Source organism: Arachis stenosperma, chromosome 9 (genome assembly GCF_014773155.1).
Source record: "Arachis stenosperma cultivar V10309 chromosome 9, arast.V10309.gnm1.PFL2, whole genome shotgun sequence".
In the NCBI taxonomy this organism is placed as follows: Eukaryota; Viridiplantae; Streptophyta; class Magnoliopsida; order Fabales; family Fabaceae; genus Arachis; species Arachis stenosperma.
In genome coordinates, this window is record NC_080385.1 from 65,357,018 (window position 1) to 65,375,511 (window position 18,494).

The following is an 18,494-nucleotide window of genomic DNA, read 5'->3' on the forward strand; positions in this document are numbered from 1 at the left end:
GTTTATTTGATCTTGGTTCTATTTTCAAGTCAATAGTACAGGGAACTGAAGATTCAGAACATGCAGCAGACGAATTACACAGAAAAAGCTGGGCGTTCAAAACGCCCAGTGAAGAAGGACAGACTGGCGTTTAAACGCCAGCCAGGGTGCCTGGTTGGGCATTTAAACGCCCAAAAAGGTAGTGCATTGGGCGTTAAACGCCAGAATGTGCACCATTCTGGGCGTTTAACGCCAGGATGGCACAAGAGGGAAGATTTTGTCTTCAAATCAATTTTTTTTCAAGTTTTCAAAGTTTTTCAAAATCAAATCTTTTTTAAATCATATCTTTTCAATCAAACCCTTTTCAAAATCAATTTCTTTCCTTTTTCAAAGATACTTGCTAACAATTAATGATTTGATTGAACAATTCAAGTATGTTGCCTTTTCTGTTGAGAAAGGTTTAATGTTTGAATCATATCTTTTCTTGTTAGCCAAGTCATTAATTTTTAAAATCAAATCTTTTTAAAATTTGTTTTCAAATCATATCTTTTCAATCATATCTTTTTAAAAGCATAACTTTTCAATCAAATCTTTTTAATCACATCTTTTTCAAAAATAGTTTTCAATCATATTTTTTTTCAAAAGCTTTTTCAAAAAAAAATCACTTGATTTCTTTCCCACTTTTAGTTTTCGAAAATTATCAATCAATTTTTCAAAATGTTTTCAAAATATCTCACTTAATTTTCGAAAATTTCTTCCTCTCTTATCACATCCTTCTATTTATGGAGTACCACTCCTTCTCAATGCACAATTCGAACTCTATCTGATTAAGTTCGAATTCTTCTACCTCTTCCTTCTAATTTTCTTCTTCTCTGACACCTCAAGGAATCTCTATACTGTGACATAGAGAATTCCATATTTTCTTGTTCTCTTCTCTTTCATATGAGCAGGAACAAAGACAAAAGCATTCTTGTTGAAGCTGACCCTGAACCTGAAAGGACCTTGAAGCGAAAGCTAAGAGAAGCTAAGGCACAACTCTCTGTAGAGGACCTAACAGAAATCTTCAACGAAGAAGACATGGCAACCGAAAACAACAACAATGCAAACAATGCAAGGAAGGTGCTGGGTGACTTTACTGCACCTACTCACGACTTCTATGGGAGAAGCATCTCTATCCCTGCCATTGGAGCAAACAACTTTGAGCTTAAGCCTCAATTAGTTTCTCTAATGCAACAGAATTGCAAGTTCCATGGACTTCCATTGGAAGATCCTCATCAATTCTTAGCTGAATTCTTGCAAATCTGTGACACTGTCAAGACTAATGGGGTTGACCCTGAGGTCTACAGACTTATGCTATTCCCTTTTGCTGTAAGAGACAAAGCTAGGACATGGTTAGACTCACAACCTAAAGAAAGCCTGGACTCATGGGAAAAGCTAGTCAATGCCTTCTTGGCAAAGTTCTTTCCACCTCAAAAATTGAGTAAGCTTAGAGTGGAAGTCCAAACCTTCAGACAGAAGGATGGAGAATCCCTCTATGAAGCTTGGGAAAGATACAAACAATTGATCAGAAAATGTCCTTCTGACATGCTTTCTGAATGGAGCATCATAGGTATTTTCTATGATGGTCTCTCTGAACTATCCAAGATGTCTTTAGATAGCTCTGCTGGAGGATCTCTTCATCTGAAGAAGACGCCTACAGAAGCTCAAGAACTAATTGAAATGGTTGCAAATAACTAATTCATGTACACTTCTGAAAGGAATCCTGTGAACAATGGGACAAATCAGAAGAAAGGAGTTCTTGAGATTGATACTCTGAATGCCATATTGGCTCAGAACAAGATATTGACTCAGCAAGTCAATTTGATTTCTCAAAGTCTGTTCGGAATGCAAAATGCACCAGGTAGTACTAAGGAGGCTTCATCTAAGGAAGAAGCCTATGATCCTGAGAACCCTTCAATGGAAGAGGTGAATTACCTAGGAGAACCCTATGGAAACACCTATAATTCTTCATGGAGAAATCATCCAAATTTCTCATGGAAGGATCAACAGAGACCTCAACAAGGTTTCAACAACAATAATGGTGGAAGAAACAGGTTTAGCAATAGCAAGCCTTTTCCATCATCTTCTCAGCAACAGACAGAGAATTCTAAGCAGAACCATTCTGACTTAGCAACCATGGTCTCTGATCTAATCAAAACCACTCAAAGTTTCATGACTGAAACAAGGTCCTCCATTAGAAACTTGGAGGCACAAGTGGGACAGCTTAGCAAGAAAATTACTGAACTCCCTCCTAGTACTCTTCCAAGCAATACAGAAGAAAATCCAAAAGGAGAGTGCAAGGCCATCAACATGGCCGAATTTGGAGAGGAAGGAGAGGCAGTGAACGCCACTGAGGGAGACCTCAATGGACGTCCACTGGCCTCCACTGAGTTCCCCAATGAGGAACCATGGGAATCTGAGGCTCAAAATGAGACCATAGAGATTCCATTGGACTTACTTCTGCCTTTCATGAGCTCTGATGAGTATTCTTCCTCTGAAGAGGATGAGTATGTCACTGAAGAGCAAGTTGCTAAATACCTTGGAGCAATCATGAAGCTAAATGACAAGTTATTTGGAAATGAGACTTGGGAGGATGAACCCCCTTTGCTCACCAAAGAATTGGATGACTTGTCTAGGCAGAAATTACCTCAAAAGAGGCAGGACCCTGGGAAATTCTCCATACCTTGTACCATAGGCACCATGACCTTCAAGAAGGCTCTGTGTGACTTAGGGTCAAGTGTAAACCTCATGCCTCTCTCTGTAATGGAGAAGCTAGGGATCTTTGAGGTGCAAGTTGCAAGAATCTCACTAGAGATGGCAGACAATTCAAGAAAACAAGCTTATGGACTTGTAGAGGATGTTTTGGTGAAGATTGAAAACCATTACATCCCTGCTGATTTCATAGTCCTAGAGACTGGGAAGTGCATGGATGAATCTATCATCCTTGGCAGACCCTTCCTAGCCACAGCAAAGGCTGTGATTGATGTTGATAGAGGTGAACTAATCATTCAAGTGAATGAAGAATCCTTTGTGTTTAAGGCTCAAGGATATCTCTTTGTCACCATGGAGAGGAAGCATGAAGAGCTTCTCTCAAATCAGAGTCAAACAGAGCCCCCACAGTCAAACTCTAAGTTTGGTGTTGGGAGGCCACAACCAAACTCCAAGTTTGGTGTTGAACCCCCACATTCAAACTCTAAGTTTGGTGTTGGGAGGTTCCAACATTGCTCTGAGAAAATGTGAGGCTCCATGAGAGCCCACTGTCAAGCTACTGACATTAAAGAAACGCTTGTTGGGAGGCAACCCAATGTTATATTTTATATATTTTTCTTTGTTATTTTATGTTTTCTGTAGGTTGATGATCATGAGAAATCACAAAATCAATTGAAAAAGCAAAAACAGAATGAAAAACAGGAAGAAAAATAGCACACCCTGGAGGAAGAACCTACTGGCGTTTAAACGCCAGTAAGGCTAGCAGATGGGCGTTTAACGCCCAGTCTGGCACCATTCTGGGCGTTTAACGCCAGAAAGGGGCACCAGACTGGCGTTAAATGCCAGGAAAGGGCAAGAACCTGGCGTTTAACGCCAGAAATGGGCACCAGCCCGGCGTTTAACGCCAGAATTGGCTCAGAATACATTTCTGCATGCCATTTGGTGCAGGGATGACTTTTCCTTGACACCTCAGGATCTGTGGACCCCATAGGATCCCCACCTACCCCACCACCCTCTCTCTTCTTCTTCACCCATTCACCAATCACCTCAATACTGCTTCCCCAAAAACCCTTCACCTATCAAATCACATTTTTCTCTTCACCACTCACATCTATCCTTCATAAAACCCCACCTACCTCACCATTCAAATTCAAACTACTTTCCCTCCCAACCCACCCATAATGGCCGAACCCTACCCCTCTCTTCACCCCTATGTAAACCCATCTTCACTCCTTCATTTTCACACACCCTAAACACTACTTCTCCCCCCTTTGGCCGAACCACAAAGCCACCTCCATCTCCTCCATTTCGTCTTCTTCAACTCTCTTCTTTCTTCTTTTGCTCGAGGACGAGCAAACCTTTTAATTTTGGTGTGGTAAAAGCATTGCTTTTTGTTTTTCCATAACCATTTATGGCACCTAAGGCCGGAGAAACCTCTAGAAAGAGGAAAGGGAAGGCAAAAGCTTTCACCTCTGAGTCATGGGAGATAGAGAGATTCATCTCAAGGGTGCATCAAGACCACTTCTATGAAGTTGTGGCCTTGAAGAAGGTGATCCCCGAGATCCCTTTCAAACTCAAAAAGGGTCAACTTTGATCAAAGGTTGGACCAAGTCCTCACAGACATTTGTGAAGAGGGTGCCCAATGGAAGAGAGATTCAAGAGGGAAGCCGGTTTAACTGAGAAGGCATGACCTCAAGCCCATCACTAAGAAAAGGATGGAGCAAACAAGAGACCCCACTCATCATGAAATCCCTGAGATGCCTCAAGGGATGGACTTTCCTCCACAAAACTATTGGGAGCAAATCAACACCTCCCTAGGAGAACTAAGTTCCAACATGGGACAACTAAGGGTGGAGCACCAAGAACATTCCATCTTCCTCCATGAAATTAGAGAAGATCAAAGAATCATGAGAGAGGAGCAACAAAGACAAGGAAGAGACATTGAGGAGCTCAAGCACTCCATAAGACCTTCAAGAGGAAGAACAAGCCGCCATCACTGAGGTGGACCCGTTCTTTAATCTCCTTGTTCTTTATTTTCTTGTTTTTTCGAATTATTATGCTTATGTTTGTCCATGTTTGTGTCTTATGATCATTAGTGTCTTAGTGTCTATGCCTTAAAGTTATGAATGTCCTATGAATCCATCACCTTTCTTAAAAGAAAACTGTTTTTAATCACAAAAGAACAAGAAGTACAGGATTTCGAATTCATCTTTAAAACTAGCTTAATTAGTTTGATGTGGTGGCAATACTTTTTGTTTTCTGAATGTATGCTTGAACAGTGCATATGACTTTTGAATTTGTGGTTCATGAATGTTGGCTCTTGAAAGAATGATGAAAAAGGAGACATGTTACTGAGGATCTGAAAAATCATAAAAATGATTCTTGAAGCAAGAAAAAGCAGTGAATACAAAAAAAAAGAAGGAGAAAAACGAAAAAGAAAAAAAAAGTGGAGAAAGAAAAAGAAAAGAAAAAGAAAGAAATAAAGTTGTGATCCAAGGCAAAAAGAGTGTGCTTAAGAACCCTGGACACCTCTAATTGGGGACTTTAGCAAAGCTGAGTCACAATCTGAAAGGTTCACCCAATTATGTGTCTGTGGCATGTATGTATCCGGTGGTAATACTGGAAGACAGAGTGCTTTGGGCCACGGCCAAGACTCAATAAGTAGCTGTGTTCAAGAATCATCATACTTAACTAGGAGAATCAATAACACTATCTGGATTCTGAGCTCCTAAAGAAGCCAATCATTCTGAATTTCAAAGGATAAAGTGAGATGCCAAAACTATTCGGAGGCAAAAAGCTACTAGTCCCGCTCATCTAATTTGGAGCTAAGTTTCATTGATAATTTGGAGTCTATAGTATATTCTCTTCTTTATATCTTATTTGATTTTCAGTTGCTTGGGGACAAGCAACAATTTAAGTTTGGTGTTGTGATGAGCGGATAATTTGTACACTTTTTGGCATTGTTTTTAGTATGTTTTTAGTAGGATTTAGTTAGTTTTTAGTATATTTTTATTAGTTTTTAGTTAAAATTCACTTTTCTGGACTTTACTATGAGTTTGTGTGTTTTTCTGTGATTTCAGGTATTTTCTGGCTGAAATTGAGGGACCTGAGCAAAAATCTAATTCAGAGACTGAAAAGGACTGCAGATGCTGTTGGATTCTGACCTCCCTGCACTCGAAGTGGATTTTCTGGAGCTACAGAAGCCCAATTGACGCGCTCTTAACGGCGTTGGAAAGTAGACATCCTGGGCTTTCCAGCAATATATGATAGTCCATACTTTGCCCAAGATTTGATGGCCCAAACCGGCGTTCAAAGTCACCTTCAGAATTCCCAGCGTTAAACGCCGGAACTGGCACCTAAGTGGGAGTTAAACGCCCAAACTGGCACAAAAGCTGGCGTTTAACTCCAAGAGAAGTCTCTACACGAAAATGCTTCAATGCTCAGCCCAAGCACACACCAAGTGGGCCCGGAAGTGGATTTTTATGTCATTTACTCATCTTTGTAATTCTTAAAGCTACTAGTTCCCTATAAATAGGACCTTTTACTATTGTATTTTCATCTTGGTTCTTCTGGTTCCCTCTCTGGGGCCGAAGCCAATGATCACTTTTGTTCTTATGTATTTTCAACGGTGGAGTTTCTACACACCATAGATTAAGGTGTGGAGCTCTGCTGTACCTCGAGTATTAATGCAATTACTATTGTTCTTCTATTCAATTCCGCTTGTTCTTGTTCCAAGATATCACTTGTTCTTCAACTTGATGAATGTGATGATCCGTGACACTCATCATCATTCTCACCTATGAACGTGTGACTGACAACCACCTCCGTTCTACCTTAGATTGAGTGAATATATCTCTTGGATTCCTGATACACGATGCATGGTTGATCGCCTGACAACCGAGCGCTCGCTTGACAAACGAGCCAGCCATTCCGTGAGATCAGAGTCTTCGTGGTATAGGCAAGAACTGATGGCGAGAATCCGGAAGGTCTAACCTTGTCTGTGGTATTCTGAGTAGGATTCAATGATTGAATGACTGTGACGTGCTTCAAACTCCTGAGGGCGGGGCGTTAGTGACAGACGCAAAAGAATCACTGGATTCTATTCCGGCCTGATTGAGAACCGACAGATGGATAGTCGTGCCGTGACAGGGTGCGTTGAACATTTCCACTAAGAGGATGGGAAGTAGCCACTGACAACGGTGAAACCCTTGCATAAGCTTGCCATGGAAAGGAGTAAGAAGGATTGGATGAAGACGGTAGGAAAGCAGAGAGACGGAAGGGACCAAGCATCTTCATACGCTTATTTGAAATTCCTACCAATGAATTACATAAGTATCTCTATCTTTATCTTTATGTTTTATTCATCATCTATACCCATTTGAGTCTGCCTGACTAAGATTTACAAGGTGACCATAGCTTGCTTCATACCAACAATCTCCGTGGGATCGACCCTTACTCGCGTAAGGTTTATTACTTGGACGACCCAGTGCACTTGCTGGTTAGTTGTGCGGAGTTGTGATAGAGAGTTGAGATTGCAATGAGCGTACCATGTTGATGGCGCCATTGATGATCACAATTTCGTGCACCAATGGTCCATTCTGAAAACATGTCAGATGGACATCTTTTGGTCAGCTGCTTGTATCTTTCCCAAGCTTCATAGAGGGATTCACCATCTTTTTGTTTGAAGGTTTGGACATCCACTCTCAGCTTGCTCAGCTTTTAAGGAGGAAAGAATTTATCCAAGAAGGCTGTGACCAGCTTATCCCAGGAGTCCAGGCTATCCTTAGGTTGTGAATCCAACCATGTTCTAGCTCTGTCTCTTACAGCAAAAGGGAAAAGCATGAGTCTGTAGACTTCAAGATCAACTCCATTCGTCTTTACAGTCTCACAGATATGCAAGAACTCAGTTAAAAACTGATAAGGATCTTCAGATGGAAGTCCATAAAACTTGCAATTTTGTTGCATTAAGGCAACTAGCTGAGGTTTCAGCTCAAAGTTGTTGGCTCCAATGGCAGGAATGGAGATGCTTCTTCCATCAAATTTGGACGTTGGCTTTGTGAAGTCACTAAGCATTCTCCTTGCATTATTATTATTTTCGGCTGCCATCTCCTTCTCTTGTTCGAAAATTTCTGAAAGGTTGTTTCTGGATTGTTGTAATTTAGTTTCTCTTAGTTTCCTTTTCAGAGTCCTTTCAGGATCAGGATCAATTTCAACAAGAGTGCCTTTTTCTCTGTTCCTGCTCATATGAAAGAGAAGAAAACAAGAAAAGAAGAGGAATCCTCTATGTCACAGTATAGAGATTCCTTTATGTTAGTAGAAGAAGAAAGGGGAGAAGAATGTAGAAGAGTGGATTCAGATAATTAGATGGAGAGAGGTGAAGAGAAGTGTTAGTAATTAAATAATTAAATAGAAGAAGAAAAGAGAAGGGAGATTTCGAAAATAATTTTGAAAAAGGGGTTAGTAATTTTCGAAAATTAAAGATAAAATATAATTGAAATTTAAAATTTAAAACAATTAATTAATTAAAAATAATTTTTGAAAAAGAGAGAGGTATTTTCGAAAATTGAAGAGGGAAAAGTAGTTTGGTGGTTTTAAAAAAGATAAGAAACAAACAAAAAGTTAATTAGTTTATTGAAAAAGATTTGAAATCAAATTTTAAAAAAGATAAGAAGATAAGAAGTTAGATAAGATATTTTAAAATCAAATTTTGGAAAAGATAAAATTTTGAAAAAGATAAGGTATAAAAGATAAAATAAGATATGTTTGAAAAAGATTTAATTTTTAAATTAAAATTAATTACTAACAAGAAACTACAAGATAAGATTCTAGAACTTAAAGATTGAACCTTTCTTAACAAGAAAGTAACAAACTTCAAATTTTTGAATCAATCACATTAATTATTTGTGAATTTTCGAAAATATGATATAAAGATAAGAAAAAAATTTTGAAAATATTTAGAAAAAGATTTTTTTGAAATTTTCGAAAAATAGAAAAAAAATGAAAAGGATATAATTTTTGAAAAAGATTTTGAAAAGATAAGATTTTTAAAATTGAAATTTTGACTTGACTTGTAAGAAACAACTAATTTTTAAAAATTTTTGACCAAGTCAACCCAAAATTTCGAAAATTTGGAGGGAAATAAGGAAAAGATATTTTTTTTATTTTTGAATTTTTAATTATGAGAGAGAAAAACACAAACATGACCCAAAACATAAAAATTTTGGATCAAAACACAAGATGCATGCAAGAACACTATGAATGTCAAGATGAACACCAAGAACACTTTGAAGATCATGATGAACATCAAGAACATAATTTTGAAAAATTTTTATGCAAAGAAAATATGCAAGACACCAAACTTAGAAATCTTTAATGCATGGACTCTAACAAACAAAAATTGCATGTGAAAAACAACAAACAACACAAAACAAGAAAACATCAAGATCAAACAAGAGGACTTGTCAAGAACATCTTGAAGATCATGAAGAACACTATGAATGCATGGAATTTTCGAAAAATGCAAGAAAAATTTTTAAAAGCATGCAATTGACACCAAACTTAAAAATTGACTCAAGACTCAAACAAGAAGCACAAAATATTTTTGATTTTTATGATTTTCTTAATTTTTTTTTTATTTTTATTAATTTTTTCGAAAATAAAGTTTAGAAAAACGAAAAATAAAAGAAAAATTTTGAAAAAGATTTTTGAAAAGAAAATTACCTAATCTGAGCAACAAGATGAACCGTCAGTTGTCCATACTCGAACAATCCCCGGCAACGGCGCCAAAAACTTGGTCGACGAAATTGTGATCCTCTTTATATTTGCATGATCAACAATATTAGCTCTTTGGTATGTGCACAAAAACATTAACTCAGCACTTTCTTTTCACAACTCCGTTCAACTAACCAGCAAGTGTACTGGGTCGTCCAAGTAATACCTTACGTGAGTAAGGGTCGATCCCACAGAGATTGTTGGTATGAAGCAAGCTATGGTCATATTGTAAATCTCAGTTAGGCAGATTAAATTGGTTTATGAATTTTCGAATATTAATAATAAAAAGAAAATAAAAGGGATAGAAATACTTATGTAAATTAATAGTGGGAATTTCAGATAGGCGTATGGAGATGCTATGCTCCTCTTGAATCTCTACTTTCTCATTGCTTTCATCCAGTCCTTCTTACTCCTTTCCATGGCAAGCTGTATGTAGGGCATCACCGTTGTCAATGGCTACATCCCATCCTCTCAGTGAAAATGGTCCTATGCTCTGTCACAGCACGGCTAATCATCTGTCGGTTCTCAATCAGGTTGGAATAGAATCCCTTGATTCTTTTGCGTTTGTCACCACGCCCAGCCTTCAGGAGTTTGAAGCTCGTCACAGTCATCCAATCCCAGAATCCTACTCGGAATACCATAGACAAGGTTTAGACTTTCCGGATCCTCATGAATGCCGCCATCTATCTAACTTATACCACGAAGATTCTGTTGGGGAATCTAAGAGATATGCGCCCGGCCTAAGGTAAAACGGAAGTGGTTGTCAATCACGCGCGTTCATAGGTGAGAATGATGATGAGTGTCACGGATCATCACATTCATCAAAGTGTTTTACAACGTATATCTTGGAATAAGAATAAAAGAGAATTGAATAGAAAGTAATAATAATTGTATTGAAACTTTGAGGTACAGCAGAGCTCCACACCCTTAATCTATGGTGTGCAGAAACTCCACCGTTGAAAATACATAATTGAAAGGTTCAGGCATGGCCGAATGGCCAGCCCCCTGAGTGATCAAGAGACCGAATAATCAAAGGCTAAATAGTCAAAAGATTAAACTGTCAAAAGATGTTTAATACAATAGTTAAATGTCCTATATATACTAGACTAGCTACTAGGGTTTACATGAGTAAGTAATTGATGCATAAATCCACTTCCGGGGCCCACTTGGTGTATGCTTGGGCTGAGCTTGATCTATCCACGAGCTGAGGCTTTTCTTGGAGTTGAACTCCAAGTTATAACGTGTTTTGGGCGTTCAACTCCGGATCATGACGTGTTTCTGGCGTTTAACTCCAGACAGCAGCATGTACTTGGCGTTCAACGCCAAGTTACGTCGTCAATTTCCGAATAAAGTATGGACTATTATATATTGCTGGAAAGTTCTGAATGTCTACTTTCCAATGCCGTTGAGAGCGCGCCATTTGAATTTCTGTAGCTCCAGAAAATTCATTTTGAGTGCAGGGAGGTCAGATTCCAACAGCATCAGCAGTCCTTTTTGTCAGCCTTTTTCAGAGTTTTGCTCAAGTCCCTCAATTTCAGCCAGAAATTACCTGAAATCACAGAAAAACACACAAACTCATAGTAAAGTCCAGAAATGTGAATTTAACATAAAAACAAATGAAAACATCCCTAAAAGTAGCTTGAACTTACTAAAAACTACCTAAAAACAATGCCAAAAAACGTATAAATTATCCGCTCATCACCTAACTAAGATCTGCAAGATAACCATTGCTTGCTCAAGCCAACAATCTCTGTGGGATTGACCCTCACTCACCTGAGGTATTACTTGGACGACTCGGTATACTTACCGGTCTATCTGTGCGAAATGTGCAGAGCCAGTTTCGTGCACCAGATATTACTTGGTACGACTCGATGCACTTGCCAGTTAGTTTGTGGTTTTCAAAATCTGCACCACAGTTTTAACAAAAACTAAAGATCAACTAGAATTTCAAATCTCAAATCCAAAATTCAATCAAAATTTCAAAATCCAGTTTCTGCATCATCAATCACAATTTAAGATATGACAATACAAGCAATTCAAAAAATAAAAGATTTAAAAGCATATATGGAATTACCTACATTAATTGCAATTGATGGTGACAATGTTGATGTACGAGCAGTGGATGGCACCATTCCGAGCAACCGTAACGACAAACTCACAGTCATAAATGGCGCCGAGTATGCCACCATCGCGATGGTGAAGGTGGTGGACACAAATCAAGAACTGGCAAAGGTGAGGGTGACATCACCACCCCCAAAACCACCGCATCTGAACTCGCACGCGGTGGTCTTGGTCAGTGCCGATGATGTTGCATAGCTAAATAGAAAAGGTGGCATTGAGGATGAAGAAGAAGCAAATCTAACAATAAGTAGTGGCGTTGAGGATGGCACCTCCGCAAAGGGAGAGCAGATGCTAGCGGAGTTTAGCGGTGCAGCGGCGGTGGAAGACAAAGCGGCAACGGTGAAAGGTAGTGGTCTATGCCATCGCGTTTCCTCAATCATGGCTAAGCCACGAGAACTCATAGCGATGGTCTTTCCTTGGGATATTGAAGAGGAGGCTCGAATGATAAAGAAGTAGGTGGGGTTGGCGGGGTCTGACACTAGGATGGTCGGAAGAAGTAGCGACTGACATGCGCTGTGGTGGGGTGGTTGCGGGTTGGACGCAATGGTGGCGCTAGTGGTTCTCTCAGCAGCAGTAAACCCATGGCAGAGAAGGAAGGAGCCAATGGAAAGTAAAAAGGGTGTGGCGTGTTGGGTAAAGGAGTTGGGTCTTTCTGAAGTATAACATAGAAAGAAGATAGATGTTCCATTGATTTTAGGTTCAATTTTAAATATTGCAGCCCATTTGGACCAATTTTAATATTGCTGGTTCAAATATATTCTTTTTGTTTTAGATTGATGGATTAATTTTTTTATCAATAGGATTCAGGAAGAATTTTAATAGCAGTGGAATAGAAATAAAATAGAAATTGTTATTTTAATATTAATTTTTTTAAATGTAATTTGCATTTATTTTTTTAGGATTAATAATTTTTTTTCACAACTTTGAAGGCAAGGTTATTTTTTAAGGGAAAAATAATGTTAGGATTAGTATTTGGCCTATAGCTCAATTAAAGAATTATGTTATAAATAAGAATATAATGTAATAATTTGGATATGCATGATGTAATTAGAAACTCTCATTCTTCTCTTGGTCCTAATTCTAAGGATATCTATTTTATTATCGCTAGTTTCTATTTAATTCTCTCTATTTCTTGATACAATATTATATCATTGAATTAGGCCAAATTAATTCTTAGTATTTTAAATCTTTATGTCATCTCTAAATTTTTGCTTTTTGTAAAAATAATTTTGTACTTATATTTAAAAAATTGAAAGCAACAATTTTTACTTATTTTTTATTTTGTTTAAGTATAAATAAATAAATTCAAAATTATTTTTTTATAAAAAATTAGAAAAAATAAAATCCTAAATATTTTCATATCCTATATATAAATATTTTAAATAAAATACATTTACATATATTTAGATAAAAATTATATACATAATAATATTTTAAATAGAAGTAGTTAATAAGTTTTTCATTTTTAGAATTATTCTTGTCTCTCTAGTCAAGCCGTCTCAGCCACCGAGAGTCACTACATCCGCGCCGCACAACGTCCGTCCACGACACAATCAGAGAAAAAGAGTGGCAGAATGGTGCTTCAATAAAAGTATGAGAGTAGGTACTCCTCATACTTTGTAATCTATCTATGTCAATGTAAGGTGGGATAAAGTTAGACAGCCCATGTTAGGAAAGATCCACGGATTTGGAACTGGGAAGCATATCTCCAATTGGAGAGTGAATCATTCATAATTTTGGTGGATAATTTACCTGGCAATGTTTAGAAAAGTGAATTGTTTCATATGTTCAAGTAGACAAGAAGGATAAATGACATCTATTTGGCACGTAAGGAGAAGTATGGCCGGATCTATCTATTTGCTTTCATCAGGTATACTACAAAAGGAGGAGCATTAAAGGCCATCAAGGAGATGAATGGAATGCGATTAAGGAGCAAAGAGATCTTTGTGGGTAAGGCTAAGTACAGGAGGAGGATTGATGTCTAGAAAAAAATCACTACGCACGATGAAGATTCTCCTGCTGGAAAACAAGAAAAAATTCAAGAAAAGGATATTGAGGTGAACGAGAAAGAGAGTTGTCTTGGAACACCATATAAGTGAAGAACTAGAAATTCAGAGGAAACCATTGGAGTTGAGATGGATGCATTGGTAATGATGCCATAGGGGCTACGGGAGGCAGAACATGACAAGGATAGAAAAGTATTTGCTGTTGAGGATTTGGATGAGTGGCATGAGGGATTTTTGAAAATGCGAACGGATAATTGGTGCACGAATTTGCAATCCGTACAACTAACCAGGAAGTGCACTGGGTCTTTGGTGCACGAAATTGCAATAACACTTTTGCAACTCCGCACAACTAACCAGCAAGTGCACTGGGTCGTCCAAGTAATACCTTGCGTGAGCAAGGGTCGATCCCACGGAGATTGTCGGCTTGAAGCAAGCTATGGTTATCTTGTAAATCTTAGTCAGGAGATCAGAAATTATCAGGATTGATTGTGAAAAGCAAAAGAACATGAAATGATTACTTGTATTGCAGTAATGGAGAATAGGTTGAGGTTTTGGAGATGCTCCGTCTTCTGAATCTCTGCTTTCCCACTGTCTTCTTCATCAAACACGCAAGTCTCCTTCCATGGCAAGCTCGTGTAGGGTCTCACCGTTGTCAATGGCTACCTCCCATCCGCGCAGTGAAAGCTAATGCACGCACTCTGTCACAGTACTGCCAATCACCGGTTTGGTTTCCTCCCCTACCGGAATAGAATCCCTCTTTTGCGTCTGTCACTGACGCCCAGTAGGTTACAGGTTTGAAGCACGTCACAGTCATTCAATCATTGAATCCTACTCAGAATACCACAGACAAGGTTTAGACCTTCCGGATTCTCTTGAATGCTGCCATCAGGTCCTGCCTATACCACGAAGATTCCGATTAAAGAACCCAAGAGATAACTACTCAATCTAAGATAGAACAGAGGTGGTTGTCAGGCACATGTTCATAGTTGAGAATGATGATGATTGTCACGGATCATCACATTCATCCGGATTAAGAACAAGTGTTATCTTAGAATGGAAGCAAGCATGATTGAATAAGAAACAGTAGTAATTGCATTAATCCATCAAGACACAGCAGAGCTCCTCACCCCCAACCATGGGGTTTAGAGACTCATACTGTGGAAAGAAACGTGTACAAAATGTTATGAGGTCATAAGGTTTACAGAAATGAGTAAATGACAGAAAAATCCACTTCCGGGCCCACTTGGTGTGTGCTTGGGCTGAGCAATGAAGGAATTTCGTGTAGAGACCTTTTCTGGAGTTAAACGCCAGCTTCCATGCCAGTTTGGGCGTTTAACTCCAAATTTTATGCCAGTTCCGGCGTTTAACGCTGGAAATTCTGTAGGTGACTTTGAGCGCCGGTTTGGGCCATCAAATCTTGGGCAAAGTATGGACTATTATATATTGCTGGAAAGCCCAGGATGTCTACTTTCCAATGCCGTTGAGAGCGCGCCAATTGGGCTTCTGTAGCTCCAGAAAATCCACTTCGAGTGCAGGGAGGTCAGAATCCAACAGCATCTGCAGTCCTTTTCAGTCTCTGGATCAGATTTTTGCTCAGGACCCTCAATTTCAGTCAGAAAATACCTGAAATCACAGAAAAACACACAAACTCATAGTAAAGTCCAGAAAAGTGAATTTTAATTAAAAACTAATAGAAATATACTAAAAACTAACTAAAAGATACTAAAAACATACTGAAAACAATGCCAAAAAGCGTACAAATTATCCGTTCATCACAACACCAAACTTAAATTGTTGCTTGTCCCCAAGCAACTGAAAATCAAAATAGGATAAAAAGAAGAGAATATACTATAGACTCCAAAATATCAAAGAAACATAGCTCCAATTAGATGAGCGGGACTAGTAGCTTTTTGCCTCCGAACAGTTTTGGCATCTCACTCTATCCTTTGAAGTTCAGAATGATTAGCATCTATAAGAACTCAGAACTCAGATAGTGTTATTGATTCTCCTAGTTAAGTATATTGATTCTTGAACATAGTCAGTGTATGAGTCTTGACTGTGGCCCAAAGCACTCTGTCTTCCAGTATTACCACCGGATACATACATGCCACAGACACATAATTGGGTGAACCTTCTTAGATTGTGACTCAGCTTTGCTAAAGTCCCCAATTAGAGGTGTCCAGGGTTCTTAAGCACACTCTTGTTGCCTTGGATCACAACTTTATTTCCTTCTCTTTTTTTTTCTTTTTCTTTTTCTTTCTTTTTTTTTTCGAAAATTTTTTTTTTCTTTCACTGCTTTTTCTTGCTTCAAGAATCAATTTGGTGATTTTTCAGATCCTCAATAACAGTTCTCTTTCTCCTCATTCTTTCAAGAGCCAACAAATTTTAACATTCTTAAAAACAACAAATTCAAAAGACATATGCACTGTTCAAGCATTCATTCAGAAAACAAAAAGTATTGTCACCACATCAAACTAATTCAACTAGTTTCAGAGATAAATTTCGAAACCCTGTACTTCTTGTTCTTTTGTGATTAAAGCATTTTTCAATTAAGAGAGGTGATGGATTCATAGGACATTCATAGCTTTAAGGCATAAACTTAAATTTTATTAATTATAAACTAAGAACAAAACTCAAATATAGATATAAGATGAAACTAAAAATAAAAATAGAAAACAAAACAAAAAAACGCAAACATAGGCTTCTAATGATAGAGGTGTTCACAGAGTTAGGACTCAACAACCTTGATTTTGAGAAGTGGATGCTCCCTCAGCTTGAGAGGAGAGCTTTTGGCGTTTCATCTCTTGAATTTCACGCCCCTGCTTCTCTTGTTCCTTCAGCAATTTGCAGAGCATGCAGTTCTGATTCTGCTGTTCTTCCTTCAGTTGCTCCATAGTCTCTTGCAACTTGTTAATAGATGCTTCTAGGCTGGACCAGTAGTCAATTCTTGGAAATTCAGGGAGGAATTCATGCGCCCTCCTCTTGATGGAGTTGTCATGCACTTGTCCTTCCATTGACTTCTTGGTGATTGGGTGTTCAATAGGTATGAACTCATCTACTCCCATCTTCACCCCAGCCTCTTTACAGAGCAAGGAAATCAAGCTTGGATAAGCCAATTTGGCTTCAGTGGAATTCTTATTTGCAATTGTGTAGATCTCACAAGCAATCACATGATGCACTTCCACTTCTTTTCCAAGCATAATGCAATGAATCATCACTGCCCTCTTGATGGTGACCTCAGAACGGTTGCTAGTGGGCAATATGGAACGCCCAATGAAGTCTAGCCAACCTCTTGCAATTGGCTTGAGGTCTCCCCTCTTGAGTTGGTTTGGGACACCCTTAGAATTGGTTATCCACTTAGTTCCAGGGAGGCATATGTCCTCTAGAACTTGATCCAACCCCTTATCTACTCTCACCATCCTCCTATTAAAGGAATCAGGATCATCTTGCAGTTGAGGTAACTTGAAGATTTCTCTTATTTTGTCCAGATGAAAGTATATAACTTTCCCTCTGACCATGGTTCTGTAGGTATGGTAAGCAGTTCCAGTCATTCTCTGCTTATCTGTTAGCCACAGATTTGAGTAGAATTCCTGAACCATGTTCCTTCCAACCTTTGTTTCAGGATTGGTTAGAACTTCCCATCCTCTGTTTCGAATTTGCTCTTGGATCCCCGGATATTCATCTTCTTTCAGATCAAATTTAACTTCCGGGATCACTGACCTCAGACCCATTATTTATGATAATGGTCTTCATGTTCTTTGGTTAAGAACTTCTCTTCATTCCAAAGATTCTTTGGATTATTCTCTTTCTTGCCTCTTAAATTGGTTTGTTTTCCCTTAGGAGCCATGATATGATGAATCTTGGCTTAGTGATCACGGAAAAGCACACCAAACTTAGAGGTTTGCTTGTCCTCAAGCAAAAGAGAAGAGAGAAGAGAGGGGGAGGAAGAGAAAATTCGAATGGTGTGGTGGAAGAGGGGAACAAACGTGTATTTATAAGGTGGGGAGGGGAGTTTTCGAAAAAAAAAGAAGAATTTGAAAGGAGATTTGAGAAGATATGAGAAGAAATTGAGAAAAGGGTGAAATTTTTGAACAATGTTTGTAATTGATTTAAAACAAATTTGAAAAAAAAGGTTTTGATTTTTGAAGATTTGAAAGTGAATGATGAATGATTGAAGTGTGATTTTGTAGAAAAGTATGGGTGAGAAAAGGAAAGTTTGAAAAAAATCTGATTTGAAAACAAAATTGTGGTCCCCCCACCAAGCTGGCGTTAAACGCCCAGAATGGCACTCATTCTGGCGTTTAACGCCCATCTGTTGCCCCACTTGGGCGTTTAACGCCCAGCCAGGTACCCTGGCTGGCGTTAAACGCCAGAAATTCTTCCTCACTGGGCGTTTTTCTAAAACGCCCAAGATGCTGCACACCTGGCGTTAAACGCCCAGAATGGTGCCCATTCTGGCGTTTAACGCCCAGAATGGTGCCCATTCTGGCGTTTAACGCCCAAAATGCCCCTTACTGGCGTTTTTTCGCCAGTAAGCTCATTTTCTCTGCTTTTTGAGCTGAATCTTTCTGTAACTCTGTGAATTCCTTCATTTTTGATACTTGCCTCTGTAAGAACAACTTATACAACTTTCTAATGACTGGGTTGCCTCCCAGCAAGCGCTTCTTTACTGTCTTTAGCTGGACTTTCACTGAGAATCACTCAAGTCTCAGTTTTGAGCATTCCTGCTCAAAATTTCCTTCAAGATAGTGCTTGATTCTCTGTCCATTAACAATGAACTTCTTGTCAGAATCAATATCCTGAAGCTCAACATATCCATATGGTGATACTCCTGTAATCACATACGGACCCCTCCACCGGGATTTGAGT

General features: G+C 38.6%; 1 non-coding gene across 1 annotated transcript; it reads right to left on the reverse strand.

Annotated features, from left to right (window-relative positions):
• Positions 1-1,461: 1,461 nt before the first annotated feature.
• LOC130953835 (small nucleolar RNA R71) lies at positions 1,462-1,569 on the reverse strand. The gene has a single exon (XR_009075996.1). It is a non-coding gene; the product is annotated as a small nucleolar RNA R71 (small nucleolar RNA).
• Positions 1,570-18,494: the final 16,925 nt, after the last annotated feature.